A 14,146-nucleotide genomic window follows, 5' to 3' on the forward strand; every position below is an offset into this window, starting at 1 on the left:
CACCATCTCTTTTCCCTTCCTTTTGTAATCATCTGCTCGCTTCCAGACAAGCCCCTGCCCAGTACCTTCCAAAGTCACCATCAGCACCTTCTCTCCCAGCATTAAACTTTTTTCTACCAAATGTCATGCAATTAAGCTGAGAAAAAAGAATTCTGTAAGAAAATTAACTTGTACTATCTCCATGTTTGATCATTTAAATCTATTAAAAACTTGCATTTAAACTGTTTAACATTCAGAAGTTTAAAATTAAGATATTTGAGTCCTAATCAAGGATTGATTGGGTAGTTATTTTTTTTAATTCTCTAGGAACAGGGAGCTCCCATTACCCACTCTATACACATATTGGGGTTCACTTTATAATATTTTACATAAAAAGTTAGAGTCCACCTGCTCTGCAAAAATGAACGAGATGTCTGGTCTTCCCCACTCCCTCCATGCCACCTCTTTCATCTTTCTCTCCTCTGTCCCCCTTCTCCATTTCCTTTTTCCGTGTCTCTTCCCTTTACTTCTTCCTGTTCCATGATCTACCCTTTCTCTTCTTCCCTCCCCTTCTTTCTCTCTCTCCTCCTTCCCTCTCTGCTTGTTTCCTCCTCCTCTTCCTCCTTTGAGAAGTAATATGGATTTCAGAGTCAGAATCTACAGCTGAGCACCCAAGAGAATCTGGTACAATTCAGTTATGTGAAAAAATACGAAAGAAAAATAATAAGATATAGATACCAGGGCCAAAATTTATATGAATAAGCTCATGTTTACTGACCCAGGAACTCTCAAAAGAATCAACCACAACAAAAGCTTCAATCTTCTTTCCTTTCCTTTAAATAATCACAAGAAGCAATGGTCTTTTTAAGAATAAATTTAACCTTGAGTATGATTTCCCTGTGCTTCTAATTTGGGTTGCAAACCTATTAGGCATTAACTTGCTCTCAAATGATTATTATTAACTAGTATATTGATTAAATGCTGTCATGCAATAGGCTTATTTCTAGAACTCCTACCAATAGCATAGTGGATTAATTTATTAAATATTCAATGTATAGTATTCTATAATTCAGCATTTCCCTTATTTTGATAGCCAATAAGATTCCTTGGCAGAATTGTCCGTAACTATAAGGATAAAAATTTAATATCCTGGACTAGTAATGACATGCTCTAACATAAATGTAGATTAGGGATTTCTTTAGCATCCTACAGATTGGATATCTTTAATTATTCAAAGACCGAATATCCATTTTCACAAATTATCTAAACCCTTGGTTTCTTTCTTTTCTCCCCTGTGCTGCTTTGGTTTCTTGGCACCTTTACTGTCATTGGCAACAGGAATTAGACCATTTAGCTACAAGTTAACCATTCTTATGAAAGGACTGGTACTTGAAATTAAGTTTGATATTGTTGTGGCTTTCTTTGTTCTTTGTGCTCTTAATCTGGATAAAGGAACATTCTCTCCTAGAGAAGGGAAGAACCTCAGAGAAAAGAAACTAGATGGGGGGAGGGTGGGAGCTGGGTGGCTCAGTCGGTTAAGCGTCCAACTTTGGCTCAGGTCATGATCTCGCGGTTCATGGGTTCAAGCCCCACATTGGACTCTGTGCTGACAGCTCAGAGCTTGGAGCCTGCTTGTATTCTGTGTCTCCCTCTCTCTCTGACCCTCCCCTGCTCACGCTGCCTCTATCTCTCTTTCTCTCTCTCAGAAATAAATAAAACATTTTAAAAATTAAAAAAAAAAAAAAAAGAAACTGGATTTGGTTCGTTTTGCTCCTGGTGGTGGTGGATATTTCCCCATGTCCCCACAAGACCCACCCCAGCTGCATGGTGAGCAGGCGACTGAAACCTACTGAAAGACTCCCCCCAGAGGACCAGGTTTATGCAGGATGTTTCTGGCTGTGGAAAACATACCAAACGCAGCTGAAGATGTCACCGGTCTGGGGTAAAGGATAGGAGCTCAGAGAAGAAGCTGGAGAACTCCCTCCCTGAACCTTGAAGGACTGGCTGAGTGTTGCATGATTTTGAATTTCTGGTGTTCAGCTGGCATATATGTCAGACTTATGGTGCTGTTTCCTCTGTTAACTAAATCTTTCTGTAGCATCATGTTTAGGTTGCTTTAAACTAGGGAGGCTGAGGCTATTTCAGGAGAAGGATCTTTCTTTTTTAAGATTACTTATTTGTTTTGAGAGAGACAGAGAGAGAGACAGATAGAGAGAGAGAGATCATGCATGAAAGTGGGGGAGAGGCAGAGAGAGGAAGAGAGAGAATGCCAAGCAGGCTCTGTGCTGTCAGTGCAGAGCCTGATGTGGGGCTTGATCCCACAAACTGGGAAATCATGACCCCAGCTGTAGTCAAGATTTGGGTGCTTCTCTCAACAATAGCTAAAACATGGAAAGAGCCTAAGTGTCCATCAATGGACGAATGGATCCAGAAGATGTGGTTTATCTATACCATGGAATACTACATGACAATGAGAAACAATGAAATCTGGCCATGTATAGCAACATGGATGGACTTTGAGGGTGTTATGCTGAGTGAAATAAGTCAGGCAGAGAAGGACAGATATCATATGTTTGCACGTATAGGAGGATTAGGAGGAACCTGACGGAGGAACAAGGGGGAGAAGGGGGGGAATGGTGGGGGAAAGGGAGAGAGGCAAACCATGAGAGACTCTTGAATACTGAGAAAAAAAAAGGGGACTGATGGATGTGGGGGGGGGGGGGGGGATGGGCATGGAGGAGGGCACTTGTGGGGATGACCACTGGGTGTTTTATGGAAACCAATTTGACAATAAACTATTTGTAAAAAAAAAAAAAAAGAAAGAAAGAAAGAAAGAAAAAGAAAAAAAAAGAAAACTAGAAGTAAAAAAAAAAAAAAAAAAGATTTGGGTGCTTAGTGGACTGAGTCACCCAGATGCCCCAAGGATCATTTTCTAAAGGGCCAGGAGGAAACTAAAAGCAAGTGCAATAACATTTAAAAAATAATAATGAGGTAAGTGAGAGTAAGGATTTTCAAGACCAGACAAGCATTTACTTTTTTGGCACCTGTTTTATGACCAATTAGTACAGATGACACTTAAATCAGGTTTGAACTGCACACATGCACTTACATGAGGAATTTTTTCAATTAATGTATTAGAAAACTTTGTGGAGATTCGTGACAACATGAAAAACTCGCAAACTGTGCAGTCTAGAAATATCCCCCCAGACTAAGAAAACAGTAGTATGTCTGAATGCATAAAACATAGGTAGATGCTAATCTCTTTTTATCATAAACTGCCATTAAATATACGCGAGTCTACTATAGAAAAGTTAAAATATATCAACGATGGTGGACACAATTACAGAGCATTCATGGCACCATTTGTGGTTGAAAGAAATGTAAACAAATGTAAAAGTGCGAAATGAAGTCCTAACTGTAGTTCATACTGTACTATGGTAATAACTGGCAACCATCTTCTGTTGCTACTGCAGTGAGTTCCGGTGTTTGGAGCATCCTGCTGAAATGCCCTGTGATGCTAATCATCTCCCTTTGAGCAGTGTGGCTCTCCAGGAAACCGTGCATCACACTGAAAAGCAGTCGCTCACAGTTCTCAAATATTTTTCATTGAGTTTAGCGCAACATCATAAACCTTGAATAACACCAGGGGACCCATAGGAAGTGCCACTAGTGATGCTGGAAGTGCTCCCAAGAAGTCACGACATTACATGAGAAAGATGATTTACTTGCTATGTCTATAGATCAAGGTCTGCAGCTGCGACTGCCCTCCGTTTCAAGATAAATGATCCCAGCATAAGCGCAATTGTTAAAAAAAAAAAAAAAAAAAGGAAATTTGTGAAGCTGCCATTGCAGCAATGTCAGCAGGCATGAAAACCTTGCACTTTCTGTGAAATACCTTTTTATGTCATACTGAAAATGCAGCTTTTTATGGGTGCAGGATTGCTATGAGAAAGCCATACCGTCAACTCTAATATGATTCATGAAAAAAGCAAAGTCATTCTATGACAACTTAGAACAAAAGGAAAGTGAAGGATCTAAAGCTGGAAAATTTAATACCAGCAAAGGATGGTTTGATAATTTTAAAAAGATTGGGCTTTAGGGGCACCTGGCTAGCTCAGTTAGTGGAGTATGAGACTCTTGATTTTGGGGTTTTAAGTTTGAGTCCCATGTTGGGTATAGAGACTACTTAAAAAATAAAATCTTAAAAAAAAAAGGTTTGACTTAAAAATGTCAAGATACCAGAAAAGGAAGCTTCTGACAACCAAGAGGCCACAAACAAGTTCCCAGATACCACAAAGAAAATCATTGAGGAGGAAGGATATCTGCCTGAACAGATTTTTAGTGCAGAAGAAAGTGCCCTATTCTGGGGGGGAAATGTACAAAAGCTAGCATCAGGCTGTAAGGCCAGAAAAGAGAGGCTGACTCTACCATTTTCTGTAAATGCAATCAGGTTTATTATCAGGACTACCCTAATCTGTAAGGCTGCTAACCCCTGAGTCTGGAAGAGAAAAGATAAAACACCAGCCTCCAGTCTCTGGGTTCTATAAAAAGAAGGCCTGAAAACAAGATCTCTTTTTTCTGGATAAGTTCCACTGTGTTGCTTTGTCCCTGACATCAGGAAGCACCTTGCCAGTAAGGGACTACCTTTTAATGTTCTTTTGATATTAGACAATGCCCCTGATGACCCAGAATCCCATGAGTTCAACCCAGAAGGTGCCAAAGTAGTTTACTTTCCCTCAAACACATCATCTCTCATTCACCCTAGATCAGGGTATCCTAAGGACCTTTAAGGCTAAAGGAAGAGGAGTCAATGTTATGAAAGAGGACTTTGAGAACATCAAGAAAATATGGAAAGACTACATACATCATTGAAAATGCCATTATTGTTATAAGAAAAAGCCCTGAAAGACATCAAGCCCAAAATAATAATTTCCTGCTGGAGAAAACATCCAGACGTTGTGCATATCTTCACAGGATTCATGACAGAGCCAATCAAGGGAGTCCAACCTTAACCCCCCGCCATTATCCAAGGGTCAACTGTAATTGCATTAGCATAAATTAGATGTGGAGATTTTCCAGGTAACACTAATAATTTCTAGTTAAAGTTTCCCTAATTATAGGGACTCAGCTAGTACACTTTTGATGACAAATGACCGAAAGCCAAAACAAACTAGTTAGGACAGAAAGAGGAATTTATGTACTCATGCAACTGGAAGTTCCAGGGGCAATTCTGGCTTCAAGCACATCTGAATCCCGGGGGTTTATGATATCTCGGGATGCCATTTCACTATTTCTTGCTTCTGTTTTCCCTCTTGGGTTAGCTTATTCTCAGGCAAGCTCCCCAAATGGCTACCAACTTACATTGCTCCCCCACTCTCTCACAACATAAAGTGTTTCCCTTTCCTCTAGCTCTAACAACAGTCCTAAATGCTGACTGGCTTGACTTGACTCATATGATTGTTCTGAAATCAACAGGGTAAGGCCCAGGGTTGACACAGTATACTCGCCAGCTTCATCTGTGTCATAGTCTTCCTCCTGGGTGAAGTCTGTTCTTTCTGACTAGTCTAGACTGAAAGTATGGAATTGGACTAAAGGGAAAAACAGATTGCTATTCCAAAATTAGTGGGAAAGCATGCCTGGTAGGCAAAAACAACAGATACCCACTGTAGACATAAGACATCCCATTCATATATCACTTTATTAAGTAATTTTGCATACACTCTCTTACTTGGCCCTTGAAAAATTATGTGGGGTGCATATTGTCATTTCTATTTCTAAGATGAATAAACTGAATCACACATCTTTTTAGAAACAAAGCCAGTCTTATGTTCATATCTTTAGACCCCAAGGAAGGTTCTCATTATTCTTCTTCTACAGACATTATATATATATTTTTTTCTTTTGTTTGCAGGATCCTGGTCTCTAGTAGGATTACAGGATTATGTCCTTGGCTAGGCTTTACCTCTGTAATTTTTGTTTCCTGTGGCTATGTCATTACTTTTCTATCTAAGGCATTAAGTTGTTTGTATGTTGGTTTAGAAATATGTTTCCAAAATTCTTCCCTTGATAATTTCCTCAGAAATTATACAAATCCATACTCCTAAAGCTTTCATAAAATACAGTCAAATAGTCTGGGTCTCTCATCCCTTTGCCTGTCACTTGGGATCAAATTTCATTCTTATCCTGAAGAACATCTGACTCATATTTTGCCTTTCTTTTGCTCTCATCCTCTCTGTGTCTGGATTGATCTTTCCTTTCTCAGAGTAACCCCACCCCCTTGGGGCTTATCCACTGTCCCGAACAGGACTATAGGACTTGAGTCTTTCTTCCTCAGAGCTCTCTTGTCACTCTAGAATACAGAGAATAAAAGGGGTATCTGGGTTTCCAAAACATTTCAACATAAGCTTTTATTCCACAGCGAAAGGTTAAATATGTTGTTTTCCCTAACGTGATGATTTTAGAACAAGTGTGATTTTGTGTACATATAAAATTCTAAGAACAAAAAAAGTAAGATCTCAATATCCTTTAAAAAAATATTCAAAAACCGATTCCTGTCAAGAATTACAGTTTTAATATTAAAGAAAATTGCCCTGAAATGTATTTTAAATGTAATTATATAGCTCATGCTGTGTCATCTCTTCTCATTTACCAGTGTCTATTCTATTTAGTTTAAAATGAACTAAATTTCTATTTCTGACTGAACCTTATTATTATTGAAAAATGCATGATATTTTCTCCCAGTGTGGATATGCATGAGAAGAATATTTTGTGTAATTCAATGCAATTCCAATCAAAATTGCACCAGCATACTTCTCAAAACTAGAACAAACTATCCTAAAATTTGTATGGAACCACAAAAGACCCTGAATAGCCAAAGTAATACTGAAAAATAAAACCAAAACGGGAAGGATCACCATCCCAGACTTTAGCCTCTACTACAAAGCTGTCATCATCAAGACAGTATGGTATTGGCACAAAAACAGACACATGGACCAATGGAACAGAATTGAGAACTCAGAAGTGGACCCAAAAGTATACAGCCAACTGATCTTTGACAAAGCAGGAAAGAATATCCAATGGAAAAAAGACAGCCTTTTCAACAGATGGTGTTGGGAGAACTGGACAGCAACATGCAGAAGAATGAAACTAGATCATTTTCTCACACCATGCACAAAAATAAACTCAAAATGGATAAAGGACCTGAACGTGAGACAGGAAACTATCAACACCCTAGAGGAGAAAGCAGGAAACAACCTCCTTGACCTCCACCGCAGCAACTTCTTACTTGACACATCCCCAAAAGCAAGGGAATCAAGAGCAAAAATAAACGATTGGGACCTTATCAAGATTAAAAGCTTCTGCACAGCAAAGGAAACAACCCACAAAACTAATAGGCAACCAACGGAATGGGAAAAGATAGTTGCAAATGACATATCAGATAAAGGATTAATATCCAGAATCTATAAGGAACTCACCAAACTCCACACCCGAAAAACAAACAATCCAGTGAAGAAATGGGCAGAAGATATGAACAGGCACTTCTCCAAAGAGGACATCCAGATGGCCAACAGACACTTGAAACGATGCTCAGCATCCCTCATCAGGGAAATACAAATCAAAACCACACTGAGATACCACCTCATGCCAGTCAGAGTGGCTAAAATGAGCAAATCAGAGAACTCTAGATGCTGGCGAGGATGTGGAGAAATGGGCACCCTCCTACACTGTTGGTGGGAATGTAAACTGGTGCAGCCCCTCTGGAAAACAGTGTGGAGGTTCCTCAGGAAACTAACAATAGAACTCCCCTATGACCCAGCAATAGCACTGCTAGGAATTTACCCAAGGGATACAGAAATGCTGAGGCATAGGAGCACATGGACCCCAATGTTCATAGCAGCACTCTCCACAATAGCTAAAACATGGAAAGAGCCTAAGTGTCCATCAACGGACGAATGGATCAAGATGTGGTTTATCTATACCATGGAATACTACACAGCAATGAGAAAGAATGAAATCTGGCCTGTGTAGCAACATGGATGGACCTTGAGGGTGCTATGCTGAGCAAAATAAATCAGGCAGAGAAGGACAAATATCATATGTTTGCACGTATAGGAGGATTAGGAGGAACTTGACGGAGGAACAAGGGGGAGAAGAAGGGCGGAAATGGTGGGGGAAAGGGAGAGAGGCAAACCATGAGAGACTCTTGAATGCTGACAAAAACTGAGGACTGATGGATGTGGCAGGGAGGGGGGGATGGGCATGGAGGAGGGCACTTGTGGGGATGAGCATTGGGTGTTATGTGGAAACTAATTTGACAATAAACTATTTGTAAAAAATAAAAAATAAAAAAAGAGAAAAAAAGAATATTTTATGTAAAAATTAATTGCCTTTTTTTCTTGGCACATTACAAGGAGGACTATTCAGGAAGTAAAAAATATTAATGATTACTGATTCACCAATTGGAAACATTTCTTCAATACTGTGACACAAAATTTCCTTCCATTGTAGTCAGAATGTGAGATAGATGTGTTTTTTCCAGATGGCTATAATTTCTTAGTTTGTATCTAAATTTATAAGAGTCATGGAATAAACAAGCCTAGAATCTGGCTCCCTGGAGCAGTGAAGGTTATTGGGCACAGCGTCTTGGCCAAAGGAGAAGTGTACTCCTGGCCTCTGAAATATTGCCAAGGAGACTTATTCAACCTCTACATGAGCCCAAGAGGAGAGAACTCTCACCTCACAATTCTGTAGAAATACAATCGTAAGTTCCATCTTATGCTGTGCTAACATGAACCTTCTTGCTAGATGCACCAATTGGTCCTGCTTTTGGAAGATAAAAGATAAGCTTTATTACTGTCTTGTGAAACATCTTTTCAGATAACTGAAGAGAGCTAACATGCCTTCTCTGTTCTCAGGTAAACAAAATAAACAAACCCTACATATTTTTCATGTTTATTTTGGTTGGAGCTCTGGATGTGTATCACTTTGATCATGATCTCCTTAAAAGCTTCTTCTCAGAAAAGAGCACAATGTTTTACACTAACCAGTGCCAAGTACAGGGAGGCTACTACTGTGTCCTATGCATTTGATCCTTTGCTTTTATTAGCATAACCTAGGCATGGAAGAGAGGAAGTAAGGGAGGGTCCAAGACAGGATGGAAGAGAAGTACAAAGGGAGGAAGAAAGGGAAAACTGAACTGAATATTTTCAGATGAACTGAAACAAGACTGGGGAGAAATAAGTTCAAAATACATGTATTCCCTGAAGCTAAAATTAGGATCAGAACTACCATCCAGTGGCTAGGCTTTGGACCTCTGGTGAGGATGGAAAGCTCATATCAAAGTCTGGGGACCTTGAAGCAACAACTGATGGGGACTATAAAAATACAAATTCTCTCCCAAGCAAATATCCCCAATTTATACTCTCAGAATTCTCCCAGGTTAAATTAAACAAATATGAGCTCATAAGATGTTACTGGTAAACATAGAAGGGAATTAGCTAGGATGAGCGAAACCAACAAAGAACAGATTTAGGTCCCCCACTACAATCAACTCCCCCCAGCTCAAATATTTGAATTATTAGTTGCAGCATGTGAGAGGATTCTGAACAGAAATTACAAAAAAAAAATTTTAGAATCATAAAATAACCTGATTAAGGGATAAATCACTGTCATAAATGGTCAGAGAAACTTTTAACATGATCATGGATGCATTGGTCAACAGTTTCCTCTTCTCATCATGGAAATCTGAAAGCCACAAAAATGTGGAAACAAAATTCCAATTTTGGTAAAATTAAGAGACTCCAAAATAGTTGTAAAGGCTGCTGAGCCTTTAAGATTCACATGGTACTAAGTGAAGAGAAGCCTAGAGCACTGCAGTAGGCAGAATCCTAAAATCCATGACCCCCTACCAAGATGTCCTGCTCTCATCTAAGGGAGCATGAATATGATGAATGCAGTATTACACCTGTGATTGTGTGACATTACACAACAAGAGAGGTTTTTCAGATGCAATTAAGAATTATAATTATAAATGGGATTGGTTCCTTGATTTCTCTTTCTCCAGCTTCATTACTAGTTTTTACAAACGCAATACATTTCTGCACATTGATTTTGTATCCTGTGACTTTACTGAATTTGTGTATCAGTTCTAGCAAATTTTTGGGAGGGGGAGTCTGTCAGGTTTTCTATATAGAGTATATAGAGCGTCATGTTATCTGCAAAAAATGAAAGTTTGCCTTCTTCCTTTCTGATCTGGATGCCTTTTATTCCTTTGTGCTGTCTGATTGCTAAGGCTAGGGCATCCCGTACTATGTTAAATAAAAGTGGGGAGAGTGGACATCCTTGTCTTGTTCCTAACCTTAGAGGAATGGCTCTGTTTTCCCCCACTGAGGATGACAGAGCTGTGGGTTTGTTTTTTTTTATATGGCTTTCATTATGTTGAGGTGTGTTTCTTCTAATCCTACTTTGTTAAGGGATTTTATCATGAATGGATGTTGTATTTCGTCAAATGCTTTTTCTGCATCTACTGAAAAGAATCATATGATTCTTATTCTTTCTTTTATAATGTGTTATATCACATTGATTGATTTGTGAATACTGAACCACTCTTGCAGCCCAGGAACAAATCCCACTTGATCATGGTGAAAGATTCTTTTAACGTAGTGTTGGTTTGCTAGTATTTTGAGAATTCTTGCATTCTGTGTTCATGAGGGATATTGGCCTATAGTTCTCTTTTCAGTGGAGTTGTTACCTAGTTTTGGTATGAGGACAGTACTGGCTTCATAGAATGAATTTGGAAGTTTTCCTTCCATTTCAATTTTTTTAATAGTTTCAGAATGACAGGTATTAACTTTTCTTCAAAGATTTGGTAGAAGTCACCCATGAAGCCATTTGGCCCTGGACTTTGGTTTGTTGGGAGATTTTCAATCACTGATTCAATCTCTTTGCTGGCTACTGGTCTGTTCAAGTTTTCTATTTCTTCCTGTTTCAGTTTTAGTAGTTTATGTTTCTAGGAATTCATTCATTCATTTCTTCCAGGTTGTCCAATTTGATGGCATATAGTTTTTCACAATATTGTCTTATAATTGTACTTTTGTGGTGTTGGTTGTTCTTTATCCTCTCTCATAAGTGATTTTATTTATTTGGGTCCTTTTTATTTCCTTTTTGATAAGTCTGGGTAGGAGTTTATCAATTTTATTAATTTTTTCAAAGAGCCAACTCCTGGTTTCATTGATTTGTTCTATCGTTTTTTTAGTTTTTATATAATTTATTTCTGCTCTATGTATAATAACCTTTATTATTTCCCCTCTTCTGACGGCATTAGGCTTCTTTTGTATCTCTCTTCTAGCTCCTTTAGGTGTAAGGTTAGGTTGTTCATTTGAGATTTTTTTCTTGATTCTTGAGGTTGGCCAGCATTGTTATATACTTCCCTCTAATGATCGCTTTTGCTGCATCCCAAAGGTTTTGAACACTCCTTATCTTTCCTTCTGTCAGAAAATTACTATTTAAAAAAATCTCTAGAGATGATGAACGAGATCTTCAGGTACAAGAAAATGTCTCTAGTGAGCAGCAAATGGACAGTTTTCATTTCATTTTCATTTGTTTCCATGTATTTTTAAATTTCTTCTTTGATTTCCTGGTTGACCCATTTATTATTCAGTAGCTTGTTGTTTGTGATCTTTCCAAATTTGTAGTTGACTTCAAGTGTCATAGAGTTGTAGTCAGAAAACATGCATAGTATGATCTCAGTCTTTTTTTACTTGTTGAGGCCTGATTTGTGACCTAGTATATAATCTGTTGTGGAGAATGTCCCATGTGACTTGAAAAGAATGTGTACTCAGGTGCTTTAAGATGGAATGTTCTTAGTATATCTGTTAAGTTCATCTGGTCCAGTGTTTCATTCAAAGCCACTGTTTCCTTGTTGATTTTCCACTTAGATGATCTGTCCATTGATACAAGTGGGGTGTTAAAGTCTCCTACTTATTATCAATGAGCTCCTTTATGTTTGTTACTGTTTTAGATATTTGCATGCTTCCATGTTGGGTGCATAAATATCTACAATTGTTAGATCTTCTTGTTGGACAGTCCCCTTTATTAGTGCCCTTCTTAATTTCTTGTTACAGTCTTTGGTATAAAATCTAGTTTGTCTGATATAAAGATTGCTACTCTGGCTTTCCTTTGATGCTTGATGTTTCTTCATCCCCTCACTTTCAATCTGTAGGTCTTTATGTCTACAATGAGTCTTTTGTAGGCAATATATAGATGGTTCTTTTTTTTTTTCATTCATTCTGACACCTTATGTCTTTTGATTGGAGCATTTAGTCTATTTACATTCTGAGTCATTATTGATATTATATTTAGCGCCATTTTATTACTTGTTTTTGTTATTATTTCTGGAGATTTTATCTATTCCTTTCTCATCTTTATCACTTTTGGTCTTTCTTTTCTGCTGAAGGAGTCCCCTTTAATATTTCTTACAGGGCTGGTTTAGTGGTTACAAACTCCTTTAGTCTTTTGTCTATGAAACTCTTTATCTTTCCTTCTATCAGAAAATTACTATTTAAAGAATCTCTAGAGATGATGAACGAGATCTTCAGGTACAAAAAAATGTCTCTAGTGAGAAGCAAATGGGTTGCGAAGGTGAGGTGAATGATATAAGATGCCCCGCCGCCCATGAATGACCTAAGAGGTGAGCAGAAAAGAGACTCCTAGTTTATAACGTCCAGTGAGCCTAGTTCTTATAATCTTTGCTAATAGGACATTTTGTTTGCTCTTTTCTTCAATTTAAAGCTATGTCCTTTGTTTCATTTTAATTCTTCTGACTTTGAGTTGCACTTGTTTGATATTAATACTGCAACATATACTACTCTTAGGTTATTTGCATTTTCCTGGTACATCTTGGCTTCTCTTTTTATTCTTAAGCCATACAGCATTATTTAGGAGGGAGTTCACTCATAGGTAGAATATAGTTAACCTTCCTTTGCAAAAAAGAAGTTTAAACCATTTTCCTTGGTTGTCATAACTTAGTTTTTGTCTAGTTACATTACCTTTTTCTTTCTTTTCAATGTTCTCTTGCTTTCTTTTTCTCTGGACCATGCTTTATTAGCTATTATTCACATTGACTTCAAAAGTATTTAATTTTTTTTCCATAGGCGTCCCAAATTACATACTGTATTTTTAATTTTACTAGTGGTTCTTATGAAGGTTTTTTAACATATTGTTTAACTTGTACTTCCCTGTTTTTCAAGATCAGGAATGGAATGTCACCTTTTGACATCATGTGAGATGACAATGCTGAGAACAAAGTAGGCCATGAAGAAACACTTATTTAATTATATGTAGTTGAAATCAGTTCTCTCTTCAATCTCATTTGAAATTATTTGAAACATGAAACTCACACAATGGCTCAGGCAGCTGGGGGTGGGAGAAGTTTCAACAATACTGCCCCTGGTAATGCAAGCAAAAATGTGTCTAAATGAATGGTAAGAGAGCACTGCCACAGTTTTGTTATTATCACTTAGTTATTACTTAATACTCATTATTGAGAGTGATGGAAGGGATATATTTTGAAATGTGTGTCTAAAAATCAGTTCAGTAATTGACAATCAGTATCTCTTCCTGCTCAGATGAAACCCAGTGGAGAATGACTGGTTCATTTACTTTTCAGTGTCTTTTGCTTCCTTATCTAAACTCCCAGGTGTAGCAGTACCTCCACAGCTTCCAAAAAGAATGTCTGAGTGCCTGCATGTGGCATCCTGTCCAAGGGCAATTTAACTGTCAGGATATATCATCATCAAGTCCTTTAGCAAGTTGCCCACTTACCACTATAGCTCTATGAATAGCTTTATCAGGATGACACAGTCTTAATCACTTAAATCCAAGAGAGAATAGTAGAAAGCTGTTTCAAAGGTTCACACAGTGGTTGCATTAAAGGGTGTGGAAAAACATGATGACTATGAAGGTATTTTGTGAGAAAAATCAGTCATCATTTCGATTTGCCTTCCATTTCCTGCTCATATTATTTTTCCAACTGCCTATACAGCTGATCAAGAGATTTGTTAGCATGACTCCCAGAGGCTTCTGGGAAAGTGACCTCTCTCCTGGCTCTACAATACTAAGTTTAAGAATATACTTGGATCATGGGGCATCTGGGGGGCTCAGTCGGTTA

Source organism: Hyaena hyaena, unplaced genomic scaffold, assembly GCF_003009895.1.
Source record: "Hyaena hyaena isolate Hyena2069 unplaced genomic scaffold, ASM300989v1 scaffold_341, whole genome shotgun sequence".
NCBI classification, from domain to species: domain Eukaryota; kingdom Metazoa; phylum Chordata; class Mammalia; order Carnivora; family Hyaenidae; genus Hyaena; species Hyaena hyaena.